Genomic DNA, 8,394 nt, shown 5'->3' with positions numbered 1-8,394 from the left:
GCTCTTCTGATAATGATCAGCACAGGCTGTGTCTGTATCTTGCACTTTGTTCTAATTTCAGTTAAAACATTCCAAAGACACAGGGCTGTAATGGAAATTGACCTGTTAGTAGATGCTATAAAGAACTGAAAATTCATGCAGAATTCTATCCTGTCAGTTATGACTTATATTCCCTCATTCTAAGAGACATTGCTTATTGGTGAGAAGCTTCAGCAGACTCTTTCAATGTTTGCAGCAAACCAGGCCAATTACTAATCTTGACAGTGAATAATAAGTAGAATGTATAGAACTGGTTTGTACTTTGTCCACTTGCAACCTGAACTTTGGGATGGGATGATTTAGTGCTGTAAAAACTTACAACTTCAGCTTTTATTTTATGTTATATTTGTCTGTGTGTGTGTGTACATGCCTGTAAATACCTATAACTGAGCTGAAGTGAGCCTGTTTTCAGACAAGCTAAGCAGCCAAGGGACTGGATAACAATACAGACTTGCTTTCCACTCTATTGCTATGATATTTTCCAAGTCATCAGTCTGACGCTATTGACTTGCTAATCACCCATCCAGAGCTCATACTTGCCTCATGGAACAGCTTGTAGAATTGCAGTAGGCTGCAGGTTACAGGTCATGATGAAGTCGGCTTTAATTAGGATATTAGCAGGCACTTCAAATAAGCTGTTATTACCTAACAGACCACAAGCTACAGTTTTGCTTGAGTATTACTGAGAGGTCTCATTCTCTTACTTGCTTGACTAGTGGTTGTGTATTATTCTCTCAGTAGGGTTGTTGCTGCTGGGTGTGTTCTTAAATACACTTGGAGTCCTTTCATTATATGTTAAAGGGTAGTCTGCCAGGGTAGGAGGAAGAACTGAACAGCAGTACTTAAGAGATCTGGGATCTACTCTTCAGCTAGGTAGCTACTGATGAGTATTGGTATGTGCATTGGAAGCAGTACGTGGCTGGAGTACCCCATAGAGTGGAGCAGGCCTATAATTAATTAACACACTAAAGGTTCATGGTATTTTTTTTGTGGTTTTCACACTAATCTGGGAATGTCAATGTGAAATCAATAGCAACAATATTGAATACTGATCCCCTGCAGAAACTGCCTTGCTATTTGTTCTTTTCATATTGCTTAGGAAGCGTTAGATGGGAGTGGAGCAGAAATGTCTCTGACCATGAAAACAAAACTTTCTCACTGTCTCAGCCAGGTAACAGGGATAACTCCAGGCTGTGTCTTGCATTATTCCTTTGTAATAGACTTAAACAGAACTGAGAATTTATGCTTGGTTGAATTTATGAACTGTCTTGCTAATGTGTTTTTAATTATGGAAGCAAATTCCTGTTGATGTTCGTCTACAGTTAGATAAGATAAAGCATGCAGCCACCAAGGGTAGATCTGCTCTATCCTTTCTGGTGTTGGATCATCACTGCAGTCAGGTGACCCTGGCAGATAATTTGGTTTAGGGGAAAGGGTTTTAGAAGAAACTGTTTTGCAGGTGGTTATTGTGTTGTGCAAGATGTACAAAGTGAACCTGTACAAAACAAAGGCCTAGAAAAGGGCAGATTGCTTCAGTAGAATCCCTGGCTAGATGAATGCAAAGCTGAGTCTGCATTGTTAATTTCATCTAGGAATAAACCTGCAATGTTAAATCTTCCCACAAGATGTAGCTGCTGATCTTTGAAATATCGGCTGTAATTGACAGGGCTGTGTGTCAGCATGTTGTGAAGGTGGAGAATGTCCATCTCTTAAGTGTTTAATGCTAATGAGACTATTGTTCTGGTAGATTCTCATTGGGCAGAATGGAGAGCAGCAAAGTGATACATACCAACACACTGTATAAGTAATGACAGTGGTGTCTGGAGCTTTAGTGCAACAGCTATCAAACTAGTATGATACTACCGATTAATATAATTGAGTTTGTTAGAGAGGATTGGAAGACAGAGTCAGTATTATTAGTTGGATGGATGTGGGGCAGGGGGACTGTATTTTCTGCATGCCTTTAGGGAGTTGCTATTTAAGAAAGTACTGGAATCTTCCTTACCTTCCTTTATTCTTTCACTGTAAAACAATCAAAGTTCTCCCTCTGGCTTCATTCCAACTATATACAGACCTTCTGATTGCATATACAGAATGTCTCTGGTCCGGTATTTCCTTAAGTAAAGGGAGGAGAGCCTTTCAACTTGCTTGTTCTGTTACTTGATTATAGTGGTGTTGCATATACCACCTTTCCCCAGTCTGATTGAGGTGGATGCATATTAGTCCAGCAGCAGCTGGCATACCAGGTATGGTTTTCATTTGGTCTGTTACAATGTTATCAAGAATCACACCCTCTGTGGTTGGTTGTATATTGATATTAAGTAATGGAAACTGCACTTCAGTAAGACATGGAAAAATAGCACACCACATGCTTCTACTGTAATTTATGGCCACTGTTGTGAAATCTGCCTGAGGCTATTCTATTTGCTCGTTGTTGATATGTAGAAGATGACTGTTTGTGACAACCACCACTTGAATGGAGATGGCTATAAATACCAGCACGCTGAAGAGGATGAGTGGGCAGTTTTTGAATGAATTACCAAAGCTTAATGTCAAGGTATTACTTTATAGTTCTCCAGGCTGAAAGTTTTTGTTTCTCAAAAGTTGTGGCTGACTTTTTGCTCCTTTGACCTCAGCATTTTAAACAGCTTGGAAGGGTTGGCTTATTGTTCTCTGTGGGTGCAACATGTACCTCCTAACTTAATGTTCACACAGTTATTTTTTAAATTTATTTTACAATTCCTTATTGAAGAGTACTGCTTAAATGTCACCTTCCCCATTTCAAAGCATCCTTCTTTTTACAGTCATTCCTCTAATACTGGACAGTCCTCATAAAAAGAAGGCAAGGTACAATATGGTAATGCAAACTGCTGTATGTAACCCACACATGTTTGAGTGGGATACAGTCAGCATATGCTTATTCTGAGATATGCATCAAGCTTTTTGGTTTATTACTTATTTCATCTGATGTGAATTAGTCTCTGCAAGCAGACAATAGGGAAATAGAATATTGCCTCATGCCCCTCTGCTCACTTGATTTTCTTTATACTAACAATTGCAAGGTGCTATAGAAACAGAGGGTGGCAGTTCTTGTTCTAGACAGCCTCTTTCTGATACAATATACATGAGGTATTTTATTTCAGAGCTGATCAGGGTTGAATCAAATGTACCAATCAAGTTCGCTTCTAAGGCTTCAGTTTATACCTCTGAAGCAGATGTAACTCATTTTTTTGCTTTCCATTGTAAACAAACAAACAAAAACAAACCACTGTTGCCAAAGCAATAAACAAACAACCTTAAATGGCACAGAAGAAAACCAAGCAAAGAATGGAATATCTATTTTTCCTCAGACTGGAGGAAAGATTTACTTACCTGAACCAGTAAATGTTTAAAAGCATAAAAAGAAAACTAATCCTGCTTTTTTTCATTAGGAAGCAGACGTACAAAGCAGTTAGCTGAAGCTAACTCTTTGGCTCTCAGCCTTGACAGAAGTTGCTAGATCATGCATGACACACAAGCGATCTTAACATGCTTTCAAATGATCCATGTGATTTGGACTTGACAAATGGCTCAGTCACAGCATCTATTTTCTTCTCTTTTTCCAGTGTGCCTAGTGCAGACAAATGAAATACTGCACAGGAGTGAAGGGGAAGGAAGTTCCTTGTGAATTTCATCCTACTTCTGGTTATACAAACACCAGCAAAATGTACTGCCGTTTACATCAGATATTCATTCTCCAGTGCTTACTGACAGGTTTTGCTGATGATCTCTTGCTCATTGAATGCCTCTCTGGCTGTTTGCAGGCCTGGAATGTCATTCTGTACAACCCCAATTTTTCTGTCTGCTGAGAGAGTTTCCCAATGGGGAAATGCTGCTAGGGCTATGTAATTTTATCCATCCTGAGGAGTCCCTTCTGACTCTTGATGTGTGAGAGAAGAGAGCAAGGCTGAGTCCAGCCTGGTGCTGGTGTTACCTGCAGAGCACTGCTGGAGCTGAAGATCAGGTCTCAGCAACTGTGACAGTTTAATAGGGTTAATGCTTGTGAATACCAAGTATGCTTGCATGTGTCCTCTGGCTCATTAGGCTTGAGGAAAGAGCTGTTTTGGACCCAAATTTGCTGAATCTTTTTCCCTGTATCTCTAACTCAGTCCTACAGTGCACATACAGGAGAAAGGTCTTCAGACTCTTCCACTGCTCCTGTATTGCTATAGTCCCAAATGTGGTGGCTAGTGCTCCTATACAAAGACAGGGTAGACTTCAGCTACTTGCAAAGGAAATCTGGTAGGATGGAATGGAGCTACTTAACGAACAATTTGAAGTTAGGAGTTGGACTCTATCCTTATGGATCCCTTACAACTCAGGACATTCTATGATTCCTAAGTTTTACTTCAATCTACATTTTAAGCTTGTTGAACAGTATTGCATCCTGAAGCCAGCTTTGCTTCTTGCTTATTCCTTTGTTTTGCTGTCTTAAACAACAGAAAACAATTTTATTTTCCATTTAACTTGTCCCCCAAAGCAGCACTTTCTCTGAGTTGCCATACTTCTTTTATTTTTCCAAAATCAGGAGCCTGCATCCCTCTCTCCCAACTCAAGTACATGTTATGCTTTTCAAATTCAATCAACTTCCTTCCTTTTATAGAAGTTCTCCAAGCTGCTCCCCTGTTATCCTATCATATGTGGCTAGAAGAGAACAAAACTACCAGGAAACCACCCTGTGTCTTCAGGAACTAAACCATATGTATGGAATTGTGAATGGGCTGTGCATCCTGGGGTGTGGGAGGACATCCTATGGTGTCAGCTGGACAAAAGCAGTGAGGGAATCCAAATGTTTATCATGAATTTCTGGTTAGGGCTTTGTTCTCAGTTTAAATGAACAGATGCCATTAGGAGAAAAACAGCATTGATTGGTAGACCTAGGAAAAAGAGAATGTTACTGGGGAGCTTAGTTGTGCAAAGTTCCATCATGCAGAAAGTTCCACTGCTTGTCTTTCCTTGACATCCAAGCCAGCAAATGGCTGCTTTTCTTTCCATCAGTTCATCCAGCAGGGCTGTATTTGGGAAGTGAGTGATAAGCATTGCCCTGGCTTGCACTGAGGAGCTGGTGCCCAACAGCTGATAGTTTCTTTTATAATCACGGTGCCATGATCTGTCATTCCCTTTGAAAGCATCATCAGTATTATAATGGAGAATTATGTCTGGGTTGGAAGAGAGAAATGTTGGTCTAAAAATAGATGCTCAGCCTGGCTCCTCAGTTCTTTGAGCAAATTTAAGGAGATGGAGGTGCGAGGGCTGTTCTCTGTTTTCCCAATCACAGCATCATCTGCTAGTATGCTTATTGCTGCTTATTGCATGGTCCCAAAGCCTAGAGGCAGAATGTCATTGAATATAATTCATAACATGAATCATTGATATTCTTTGAGTCTTGCAGTGAAGGGTTTTAGTTTGTTGCAGGGTATAATCCATCCTTGGAGCTGCTTGAGGCCAGGTTAGATGGGGCCCTGGGCAGCCTGATTTGGTGGATGGCAACCAGCCCATGGCAGGGGATTGGAGCTCAGTGATCTCTAAGGTCCCCTCCAACCTCAGCCATTCTATGCTTCTGTAATGGTATAATCAGCAAGGACCTGAAAGAGTGCTGGGATTGAAGTGCTGAGGGGTGGCATGCTCTTGGAGAGACCACTTTGGTCCTCTCTGCCTCTGTTTCCACAGTGGTAGATGGAGATTAACATCTACTGCTCTTACACAATGCTCTTGGAGACTTTCTGTTCCAAGTACTGAGCGTGTTGGGCAGCCTGGAGCAAGTACTTCACGTTTCAGCTGCCCAGATCTGGTGATAGCAAAACTGTTGTTCAGATGAATGAACTAATTAACAATGAAGCATCACATCTGGTAGAAAAATCTCTGCTGTAGTTTCCATGGAGATTTTTGTAAACAAATAAGCTCCTTTCCAAAACATTGTTTTGATCAGCAGTTTATTCCAAACAATGGAACTTATATCTGGGTCTCAAATCTGAGGTCTCCAGCTGAGATCTTGTCTGCTTGGAATCCAGGACACCAGGGCTGGCTGTGGATTTAACTATTTAACATAGGTGACATCTATTCAAAAGAATAAACCAAAAAGGATGGTGGATCTCATTGTGCTGTTCATGTTATCTGTGGCTGTTGTTTGTGGAGATGTAGGAGCCATCTGATTGTGCATCAGTGGTGCTCCTCTACCTGACAGCCCAGCACTGCCCACAGGCTGTGCTTAGCACTAATGAAGTGATGCGTGAGAAACTTTTAATGAGAAAAATGTGCTATTTCTGAATGAAAATACAATCAGTCCCATATTATCTTTAAAATGAAGGCTTTTGAAGAGTTTATCAGTGAGGGCCACTGCTAGAGCAAGGCAGAAGTTCCTCATGAGCATCCTGGAGGCTGGGCCACAGCAGAGCCTGCAGCAGCTGGTGCTTTATCACATGCTGTTTATTTAGCTGGCACTGACAAAGCCATTGCTCAGAGCTCTGACATTTCAATGCCTTGGAGTGGCTCAACACGGGTATGGAGTGTTATTAACCTCCTTCTGGTGCCCGAGGTCCTCCGAGTGCCAATTATGCGAGGTGGAGCCTGGAGTCGGTTTGTCTGCTTGGGATCTGTAATTCATTCCTCTGAGTGCTGCTCTCATCTTCTAACATAAATCCCATCTGAGGCACCCTGGGAAAGAACTGTGCTTTTGGTATTAGGTACTGACATACAATAGAGACCAAAGGAGGATGCTGGTGGGGACTCCTCTTTTCTATGCAGACTGAGAATGTTAGCATCCAGACTGCAGGGAAAAGAGTTAGAAAATACCAGCAGATATGTGAAAGTAAATATTGCAATTGGAAATGTTGGCATAGTTGTCTTCTATTTACAGATCTCTCTCTATATATTATATATATATACAGGTACATGGGTGTGTACGTGTATGTTCATCTCTGTGAATGACATTCCTTGCTGTCTGATCAAAGCTTCCTGCAATACCAGCAGCAGGATTGATGATCATAGAATCATAGAGTCATTTACATTGGAAGGGATGTTTAAAGGTCATCCAGTCCAACTCCCCTGCAATGAACAGGGGCACCTACTGTCAGGATCAGGTGCTTCATGCCCCCATCGAGCCTGACCTTGAACATTTCTGGGGATGCTGGGGTATCCCCTACCTCTCTGGACAACCTGTGCCAGTGCTTCACTACCCTTGCCATAACTTTTTTTCCTTATATCCAGTCTTAATCTCCCATCTTTTAGTTTGAAACCATGATGTGCGTATAGGCCTGTTGGGAGGCACAGCTAAAGGCTGTTTTAGTCTTCATCTACTCATCTTTAATCCAGCACTTGCCAAAGCAAGCTGACACTTGCTGTGGTATTATGTGGAGCTAAATGTCCCTGCTGTCCTTGCTGGAGATCAATGAGGACAAGGCCAGCTGCAGAGAATTGTCTATTCTTTATTGTGCAAGATGCTTGACTCACTCAAAAGACAGATCCATATGTGAGAAATAGGCATAAAACTTCAATTGCTTTGCAATTAGAGTCAGCCCAACAATCTTCTCAGCCATTCATCCAACCAGCTAGTAATATTTCGGGTTCTTTTGCGTTCTTATTTACGTTTTAATATAACAAAACAACAAAAAAAGGAGTTTTGTTACTTACATACATTAACAATATTACATGTTCTATACGCAGCCCGCATGGTCCAGACAAGGCAGAAGTTTGGACAGCCAAGGATCTGGGCTCATACAGGGAGCCAAGCTTTTTGCCCTATGCAGCCCCACAGTACAAAGTAGCAGTGCAGTTGTGGTCTTGACCATGAATGGCACCCGGTCCTGCACCACAATCAGACCCCCCCTGCCTCAGCTATACCTTTGAAAAGGGATTTTTTTATCTGTAAGTAATTGCTCCAAGACTGTTACGTGACTGAATGAAGAGGGAGCCTCCCTCCACACCAGAAAACCTCTAGGTGAGGGTCTTGTGTGGTCTCTACTATATTAAGATGTGGCTCGGGATCTTACCAACTTGGAGAAAGTCTTGCCATGCCTAAATAAGAGTTCTCACCGGCTGAAAAGTGCTTTGCACAGCTGCCATGTGGTTTTCAGCTGAATTGTGCGGATGGAGAGGGCTAAAAGCAGCTTCACGCCTGTCCAGGTATGAAACTTGTGCAGTTAATTACTTGCTTTGCTCACAGTGATATTCAGTTTCTCAGCTTTGTAAGGAATATAATTTATGGGAACTTTTATACTCCTGGCAACCAACAAAGCAATTAATTCAGACCGTGTCTTGCAGTTACTTTTTGCTGTGTTTTATGGCTGTGGAATCCAGAGAATGTTAATGAAAAGGGTA

Source organism: Gallus gallus, chromosome 4 (assembly GCF_016699485.2).
Source record: "Gallus gallus isolate bGalGal1 chromosome 4, bGalGal1.mat.broiler.GRCg7b, whole genome shotgun sequence".
Taxonomy (NCBI): Eukaryota; Metazoa; Chordata; class Aves; order Galliformes; family Phasianidae; genus Gallus; species Gallus gallus.
This window is presented reverse-complemented; position numbering follows the sequence as displayed.